General features: G+C 54.5%; 1 pseudogene; it reads left to right on the top strand.

Annotated features, from left to right (window-relative positions):
• Nucleotides 1-7,742: 7,742 nt before the first annotated feature.
• On the top strand, nucleotides 7,743-8,302 carry LOC129196902 (olfactory receptor 14J1-like; annotated as a pseudogene).
• Nucleotides 8,303-9,374: the final 1,072 nt, after the last annotated feature.

Raw genomic sequence — 9,374 nt, 5'->3', positions numbered from 1 at the left:
ACGCACCTTTACTTCCAGGTAGCCCCTGCCTTGATTTCCTTCTTAAAAAGTTCCCTGTGAAGTGTCCCAGGGGTGATCTGGAGCTGTGAGCAGCCTGGAAACATGCAGCACTCTCTCAACAGCAGAACCACACTGTCCTGCCCTACCAGACATTCATCCTTCTACCCACAGCTTCTGCCTGCAGTGCCATGGGGAGATCCCCAGGCAGGCTGAGCATTGATCCTGGAACGCAGAAAAGTCCCTGTCCCTGCACACAAAACCCTGCGTTGAAGGGACTCTGATCTGAAATACAGCCCTGTGCATCTCCAGATGCAGACTATGTCTTCACAAGTTATTTAAAATTGCCTAAAAAAAGCCCCTCTTACAGATCCCATCAGCTGTGGGCTCTGCCAGCTTGAGGAGATGCCTCCAGGAACTACAGCTGCATTGCCCTGCACCCAGAGACTTACCGTGTCAAGGGCTCTGAAGATTTCTCTTCTTTTCAGCTCTCAGTCAGCCTCCCAGTCCTGACCACCTTTAAGCTCTTCATCTTCCTTGCTCATCTCCCTGAGATACCCTGGCAGTGCCCTTCACTCTGCTGCACTTAGCAGAGGAGCTGCTCCTGGGCAGAGATGTCTCTCTGCAGCACAGCCCACTTGCCATGAGCTCCCTCCATCCCAGGAGCCTGGAGCAGCTCAGCAGCAGAGGCCCAGCCCAAGGCAGCATGTTAATGACCCCTCTGGTGGGTTTGGGGACAAGTCCATGAAGCTCAGGCCCTGAGAGGAAGCTGATGAAACCTCTGCAGAAGTCACAGTCCGATGCAAACTCCACAGTTTCTTGGAGCATTAATGGGTCCCCCTGAGGGCCATCCCTGACAAAGCAACTCTGGGGCTGGTTAGAGCAGGCAAGTGGAGGCAGTGATGACAGGTAGGCAAAGGCCATGGCAAGGTGGCTCTGATGCTGAGTAAACCTGGATGTGTTTGATTGAGCCAAAGGGCCAAGCTGTGACCCCCATCCCCTGGGAGGGGAGACCCTGTCCCTCACACGTGTCTCAGGGCTCTTCCTGGGGCAGGGTGTCGTGGGGACATGCAATGCCAAGTGCAGGACAATGGTACGACACCTCCCAGGCTCTTGGGTGGAGTCAAAGAGGCCATGAGGCCCTCGTGCTGTAAGGATTAGGTGTCTCCTGGTAGGCCTTGGTGAGACAGACAACAGCCACAGCCAACGGGAGAAAGACCTCAGCTCTGTTGGGGGCTTTCAACTTTGTCATCTCCCTTGACCATCTCCACCATAGCTTGTCCTATGGTGTCCTATGCCTGCACCTGTTTCCTGGAAGGCTCTGGACATCCACTGTGCTTGCCAACTGGGTTGGGTTTGCGTGGCAAGGTTTTGGTAGCGGGGGGGCTACAGGGGTGGCTTCTGTGAGAAGCTGCTAGAAGCTTCCCCTGTGTCTGATAGAGCCAATACCAGCCGGCTCCAAGACGGACCCGCCGCTGGCCAAGGCCAAGCCAATCAGCGCCTCTGTGATAACATATTTAAGAAGGAGAAAAACAGTTAGAGAGAGCTTTTGCAGTCGGAGACAGGAGTGAGAAGATGTAAGAAACTCTGCAGACACCAAGGTCAGTGCAGATGGAGGGGGAGGAGGTGTTCCAGGTGCCAGAGCAGAGATCCCCCTGCAGCCCGTGGTGAAGACGATGGTGAGGCAGGCTGTCCCCCTGCAGCCCATGGAGGAAGGATGAGGGGGTGTAGAGATTCCACCTGCAGCCGGTGGAGGACCCCACGCCAGAGCAGGTGGAGGCACCCGAAGGAGGCTGTGGCCCGTGGGAAGCCCATGCTGGAGCAAGCTCCTGGCAGGACCTGTGGACCCGTGGAGAGAGGAGCCCACACCAGAGCAGGTTTGCTGGCAGGACTTGTGACCCCGTGGGGGACCCCACACTGGAGCAGTCTGCTCCTGAAGGTCTGCACGCCGTGTGAGAGACCCACGCTGGAGCAGTTCGTAAAGGTCTGCACCCCGTGAGAGGGACTCCATGTTGGAGCAGGGGAACGATGAGAGGAGTCCTCCCCCTGAGGAGGAAGAAGCGGCAGAAACACCGTGAGATGAACTGACCGTAACCCCTATTCCCCATCCCCCTGTGTCGCTGAGGGGGGGCAGAGATTGAAGCCGGGAGTGAGGTTGAGCCCAGGAAGATGGGAGGGTTGGGGGGAGGTGTTTTAAGAGTTGATTTTATTTCTCATTCCTCTACTCTGTTTTGCCTAGTAATAAATTAGATGAATTCCCTCTCTAAGTTCAGTCTGTTTTGCTCGTGATGGTAATTAGTGAGTGATCTCTCCCTGTCCTTATCTCGACCCACAAGCATTTCGTTATACCTTTTCTCTCCTGTTTGGTGAATGAGGGGAGTGAGAGAGCGGCTCTGGTGGGCACCTGGCCTCCAGCCAGAGTCAACCCACCACACCAACCTTGCTCTCACTTGAGCATCTTCCTGTCCTTACTGATATCTGTCCATCCTCATGGGTTGTGTGTTGAAATACAAAGCTTTGGCTAATCCAGACTCTTGCTGGGTGGCCTCTTGTACCACAACACTGCACTTGGAATGATGTTTCGTGTAAGTCAACGTGACATGACAGCCTCATGCCCAGTCTCAACTTCCAAAGCTTCCCTTTGTGGCATTATTTCTTTCTTGTGTTGCTTTCCAATGTTGAGAAAAACTCCACCATCTCTGAAACCACACTTCAACCAGTCTCAAGATGGTCTGGGTGGCCATGGTCATCCTAATGCAGACCTGTATGCAGGTGGCCTTGTTCATAGTGAACATGCACCACTGGCTTGTATGGTGTCCCATGTAGTGCCCAGACCCTTCTCCTCAGGAGAACTGGAGCACAACTCGGAGCACTGCAGGGAGCCTGGGAGCTGGACTGGGAGCACTGGGGTGGCTCTGGGAGAACTGGAGGTCGGGGGGAGGGGAGGTCGGGGGGCAAAGAGCCACACCAGTGCAAATAAAAGAAAGAATCTCAGAAGATTATGAAAAAGTGAAAGATTTGAAACAGGGAGGAAACATTGGAATGGAATGGAATGGAATGGAATGGAATGGAATGGAATGGAATGGAATGGAATGGAATGGAATAGAATAGAATAGAATAGAATAGAATAGAATAGAATAGAATAGAATAGAATAGAATAGAATAGAATAGAATAGTTTAGTTTAGTTCAAGCTGGAAGGGACCATCTACTCCAACTGCAGAACAGGGCTGATATCACTCAAGCCATTAAAGATCAAAGGGGGTTTGGATTATTGGGTGTGCGGTCACTGGTGTGTACATGTTCTGTCAGGGGCTTTTCCAAAGGCAACCATCACCTCAGCTGATGTACCTCCACTGTGAACTTATCCACAGGTCACTGTCCATTTGACTCCTGTTCACACTGAAGTTTTAGCAAGTTCCCTTGCTGCCCCCAAAGCTACTCGCTGGTGGGAGCAGAGTGGAGAGAAGAAGAGATGAGATGCCCTGCAGGACTTCATGCTTACAAAGAAGGAAGAGCTGGTCAGAGATGTAACAGTCAGGGGCGAGAAAGCAGAGTGTAGGATCCTGAGAGATGGGAAGAAGGCCAAGAGCAGGACTTGAGGAGAGCAGAAGCTGACCTCCTGGCCGCCATGCTTAGAAGAATCCCATGGGATATGGCCCTGCAGAGAAGGGTGTAGAGAGCTGTTTGGTGGCTAAGGATCTCTGCTTCAAACTTCAGAATGATCCACCCCAAATGCAGAAAGTCAAGAAAAGGTGGCTGGAGGAAGGCATGGATGAGAAAGGAGCTCCTGATGAAAAACCAAGCATGCAGAGGAAGCACAGAGAAGGTAGAAGCTGGCTGCCTTCCAGCCTCAATGGTGCTGTGCTGTTGGGCTGGAGAGAGTCATTTGTACGTGTGTGACTGTCTGTGCATGGGGGACCTGGGGAGCTGAGGTGATCCTGGGGCCAGCTCCTGTATACATGGAAGGTCTTTGTACCCTCCTGTGGTGTTTTGCAGACTCTCTTCATGGCAATTCCTACCTGGGTCTGTAGAGATCTGCAACTCCTCATGCTGTTCTCTTGTGAGACTCCACCACCATCAGGGTGAGCCACCCGCACACAAACAGTAACCGCTGACCAAATGGAGCTTCAGTCCAGAGGGACCTGGAGAAACTCGGGGATTTGGCCAAAAGAAACCTTGTGACGTTGACAAGGAGAATTGGCCAGTCTGGCCTCAGGGAGAAGAACCAACGTGTACATCAGGGCCAGCTGGGACCTGCTGTGCTGAGGAGGGACTCTGAGGAGGAGAAGGGCCTGGCAACTGCGAGGGACACCATCCGAGCCAGTGGTTTCTGCTCACTGTGAAGAAGGCCACTTGCATGCGGGGCTGCGTTAGGATGAGCATGGTCACCCAGAGCAGGGCAGTTCTTCTGGCCCTTGACACCGCACTGGTAGGGACCCCCACACATGGCTTTGTCCCAGTTCTCGGCTCCCTCTTTTGCTGGAGCTGGGAGGAGCTGGAGAGTGGCCAGAGGAGATGTGGCCAGGTGGAGTTTGGGGCCTTAAGCAGATGGGCTGTGTGGAGGGGCTGAGAGACCTGGGCTGCTTTGGCCCCTTTGCCCAGTGTTGGAGAGGCTCAGGGCAGTCTAGGAGTAGCCTGAGACTGCTTGAAAGGTGGTTTCAGAGATGGTGGAGCTTTTCTCAAAACTGGGAAACATCATGATGAGAAAGACAAGATGCCACCAAGTGAATCTTGGGAGTTTGAGTCTGGGCACGAGGAGAAAGAAATGTCCCTGCAAGTGCAGTTCTGTGGTACAAGAGGCCACCCAGCAAGAGTCTGGATTAGCCAGAGCTTTGCATTTCAATGAAGAGTCTGTGAGGATGGAGAGATATCAGTAAGGGTAGGAAGACGCTCAGGTGAGACCCAAGTTGGTGAGCAGGCTGGGTGTCGAGAGCCTGCAGGGAAAGAGGTGCAGGTGTGGGACACCGTAGGACATGCTGTGGTGGAGACATCTGGGGGCAGTGGCAAGGCTGAAAGCCCCCAACACAGCCAAGGTCTTGGTCTGCTGGGCTGTGGCTGTTCTCTCTGCAGGGGATGCCTGTGAGGAGACATCTTCTCATTAGAGCACCAGGACTTCATCGCCCCCTTGTCACAACCTGTGAGCCTGAGAAAGAGTGTGTGGTAGTCCTGCTCTAGGCATTGCACATCCCCACATCACAGTGGCCCAGGAAGAGCCCTGAGACACGTGTGAGGGACAGGGTCTCCCCTCCCAGGGGCTGGGGGTCTCAGCCTGGCCCTTCAACTTTATATAACAGATCCAAGTTTACTCAACATCATCTTTTCCTTTCCTTTGCCTACCTGTCATCACTGCCTCCACTTGCCTGCTCTAACCAGCCCCAGAGTTGCTTTGTCAGGGATGGCCCTCAGGGGGACCCATTAATGCTCCAAGAAACTGTGGAGTTTGCATCATCGGACTGTGACTTCTGCAGAGGTTTCATCAGCTTCCTCTCAGGGCCTGAGCTTCATGGACTCATCCCCAAACCCACCAGAGGGGTCATTAACATGCCGCCTTGGGCTGGGCCTCTGCTGCTGGTCTCCTGGGACAAAGGGAGCTCATGGCAAGTGGGCTGTGCTGCAGAGAGACATCTCTGGCCAGGAGCAGCTCCTCTGCAGAGCACAGCAGGGCTGAGGGCTCTGCCTGCAGGCATGGAGGGGAGAACAGCGAGGCAGAGAGAGCTTAAAGGCAGTTGGAAATGGGAGGCTTGCTGAGAGCTCAGGGAAGGAGAAATCTTCAGAGCCCTTGACACGGTAAGTCTCTGGGTGCAGGGCAATGCCGATGCGGTTCCTGGAGGCATCCCCTCAAGCTGGCAGAGCCCACAGCTCCTGGGATGTGCCAGGTGGACTCCCTGTGCAGAGGCAAGTTTGAGTGGCTGAGAATGCAGGTGTGCAGGCAGGGGTGCCCAGTTGTGTCCTTCAGAGCAGGGTCCCTGCAGCCCAGGGGCTGTGTGCCGGGGCAGGGACTCTGCCGCCTGCCAGGGTCAGCACTCAGCCTGCCCGGGGAGCTGCCCAGGGCACTGCAGGGAGAAGCTGTGGGTGGAAGGAGCGACCCCCTGGAAGGGCAGGGCAGGGTCCTTCTGCTCTTGAGAGGGTGCGTTGTTTGTGAGGGCTGATTACAGCTTGAGATCGCCCCTGGGACATTTGCCATGGCACTTCTCAAGGAGCATTGGGATCCCCTTGGGCAGTGCCCTGGTGCCAGGAGGGGTCTGCAGGGCAGAGCTGAGCACACAGAGGGTGGGATGGGCTCTGTGAGCAGGGACAGGGAGGAGAGGTGTGGGCAGAGCACCAGCTCCTGGCAGGGACAGCTCCAGGCAGCAGAGACATGGGCAGGGAGTGGGAGGAAACTGCAGCCAAGCCCTGGGCTAGGCTGCCTTCAGGCTGCTCTCTTGTGGTCCCTCACTCTAGATGTCTGCTGGGCGTTGTCTGCTGAGCAATGAGCTGGCTCTGCCTTTAGGACATCCCATCTTCAGGACATCGGACTGTCTGCTTTGCCTGTGCTGCTGGGCTTGGGAGCTGCCCCAGAAGAGCATGGCTGTGCTGTAGGATCCCAGGGAGTGCTGAGCTTTCCCTTGGAGGTCAGTTCTCTCCTCTCAGAGGCCTTTGCTTCTCTCTGAGAGGGACTCTGTCCTTCTCCCTCAATCACAACTCCACCTCTGGGCTGGGAAAAAAGAACCATTTGCAGATCTGCTCTTTGAACCAGGACTCCCCATCTCTCATCACAGTCTAGTTTTGGGGGATTATTTAAAAGTAATTTCTGTTTGTCATCATCTTCAAGGCAGCAGAATCAAAAGTGCAGGGCAGCTGGGTGACAGTCTAATGGACACTGCATCTCTCCTGACTCTGCACTAAGCTACAAAGAGCTGAGCCTTTTTGCCTGTCCTGTCACATTCCCATTGCTGTCCTGTTCCCATTTTTCCATCCTAAAATGAGTATTTCTACCCCTCAAAAGAGCTCTCCCCAGATGTGATGGTGGAAAATAAAAACCACAGACAAAATCCTTCTAAGGAAAGGCTAAGCCTGTCTTCGGCAGCCTGCACTCTTCTGAGTCATGACTGCAGAGATTTAATTTCTCTATTAAAGGTGGAGAACATCTGACATCGGTTGTCAACATTGGAGGTGTCACAAACCAGCTCCATGTACCCACTGCAGCTGAGCACAGCTGACTCCTCAGCTCCTCACAACACACTCAGCCAGCAGAAACCAGAGAAGGGAAATGCATTTCAATTGGGGGGTGTTTATATGAGAAATGGAGTGGCTTTGCTCAGAGGAAGATGTCCTAATTTTCCCTGTCCTTTCATTTTTTTCAACCAGACCTCTTCCCAAGAGCCAGCAAATGTCCAACAGGAGCTCCATCAATGAGTTCCTCCTCCTGGCATTCGCAGACACACGGGAGCTGCAGCTCTTGCACTTCTGGCTCTTCCTGGGCATCTACCTGGCTGCTCTCCTGGCCAATGGCCTCATCATCACTGCCATAGCCTGCGACCACCACCTCCACACCCCCATGTACTTCCTCCTCCTCAACCTCTCCCTCCTCGACCTGGGCTCCATCTCCACCACAGTGCCCAAAGCCGTGGCCAATTCCCTATTGGACGTCAGGTCCATCTCCTATGCAGGCTGTGCTGCTCAAGTCTTTCTGATTGTCTTCCTGCTTGGAGCTGAGTACGCCCTTCTCACTGTCATGTCCTATGACCGCTATGTTGCCATCTGCCAACCCCTGCACTACGGGACCCTCCTGGGCAGCAGAGCTTGTGTCCACATGGCAGCAGCTGCCTGGGGCAGTGGGTTTCTCAATGCTGTGCTGCACACGGCCAATACATTTTCTATACCACTCTGCCAGGGCAATGCCCTGGACCAGTTCTTCTGTGAAATCCCCCAGATCCTCAAGCTCTCCTGCTCAGACACCTACCTCAGGGAAGCTGGGCTTCTTATATTAAGTTGTTTTTTAGTTTTCGGTTGTTTTGTTTTCATTGTGCTGTCCTATGTGCAGATCTTCAGGGCCGTGCTGAGGATCCCCTCTGAGCAGGGACGGCACAAAGCCTTTTCCACGTGCCTCCCTCACCTGGCTGTGGTCTCCCTGGTTGTCACCACTGGCCTATTTGCTCACCTGAAACCCCCTCCATCTCCTCCCCATCCCTGGACCTGGTGGTGGCAGTTCTGTACTCGGTGGTGCCTCCAGCAGTGAACCCCCTCATCTACAGCATGAGGAACAAGGAGCTCAAGAAAGCCCTGAGGAAGCTAATCCAATGGACCTTGCACCACCAACTGTAATTTGTCTCCCCTTCTCTGCAGAGTGCCCAGGGTATATTTTATGCATCTCCTCGGGTTTTGGTTTTTTTTTTTCTGATAATCATACTTAGAGGTAATTTCCTGGGTTCATAGCACTTCTCTTGAGGCGCTGTCCTGTTGTGTCTGATCCTTGAAGAACCATGTGTCACCTTTTGCCTTCCTAATAGCCTCTCTGCAATAAAAGGAGATCTCCTGAGGGAGGTGTCTGCAGCCTGGGCTCTCCTTGATATAGTTGTGGCTAAGAACAAGCCAGAGGAATTGGACTTTCCAAGTCTCTTCCACCTGGTTTTCTCCTCTCTTTGGGGAAATAATCTCATGGTGTCACTGTTAGACACCAAGCACTTAGTTGAAGGCTCTCGTCTTGGTGTCCAGGGGCATTGGAAATGGTGCGCGAGCTCCCAGTCACCTTCCTCATGCTGTCACAGGTATGACAGGGCTGATGGCAGAGTGGAAAGGAATCTGGCGTGGTCAGGAGAGGATGGGGACACTGCAGGTACTCTGGGGTGGGAAGTGAATGGAGACTCAGAAGGTGAAAGACCCTGAGATGAAGTCCCCCCAGGGCAGAGCACTCACTCCAGGTACCCACAAAGAAAGACTCTGCAGTGCTGTGGGAGTCCGTGAAGATGCAGCAGGCACAGGGCAGGAGAGTGGAGAGATGCAGGAGGTGCCTGAGGAGCCGCAGGGCCAGGACTCTGCTGGTGTCCTGGGGAGCAGGGCTGGCGGGGAGGCAGAGTGGGGCAAAGGCGGTCAGGGCTGGGGATCCCCTGCAGCGTCAATGCAGGAGAGGCCGAGAGGGAGTGGCCTGCGCTGGCACTTGGGGCCAGCTGCAGGCCTGGGGCCGATGGGGAGGCTGAGACCCCCCTCTGCCTCCCAGCAGCTGCTGTGCCCTTCCAAGGGGCTGGGGCTGTGGGCTGAGTGCCCAGAGCTCTGCAGCAGCCCAGACTGCCAGCCCAGACTGGGCCGCTCTGCTGGGCTGCGCTGGGGAGAGGGCAGGGAAGGTGGGGGAGAGCCGGGGAGGGGATGGGCTGGACTGGAAAGTGCCCAGGACAGGAAC

The sequence above is a fragment of the Grus americana genome, chromosome 27 (assembly GCF_028858705.1).
Source record: "Grus americana isolate bGruAme1 chromosome 27, bGruAme1.mat, whole genome shotgun sequence".
Lineage (NCBI taxonomy): Eukaryota > Metazoa > Chordata > Aves > Gruiformes > Gruidae > Grus > Grus americana.
This window is presented reverse-complemented; position numbering and strand designations above follow the sequence as displayed.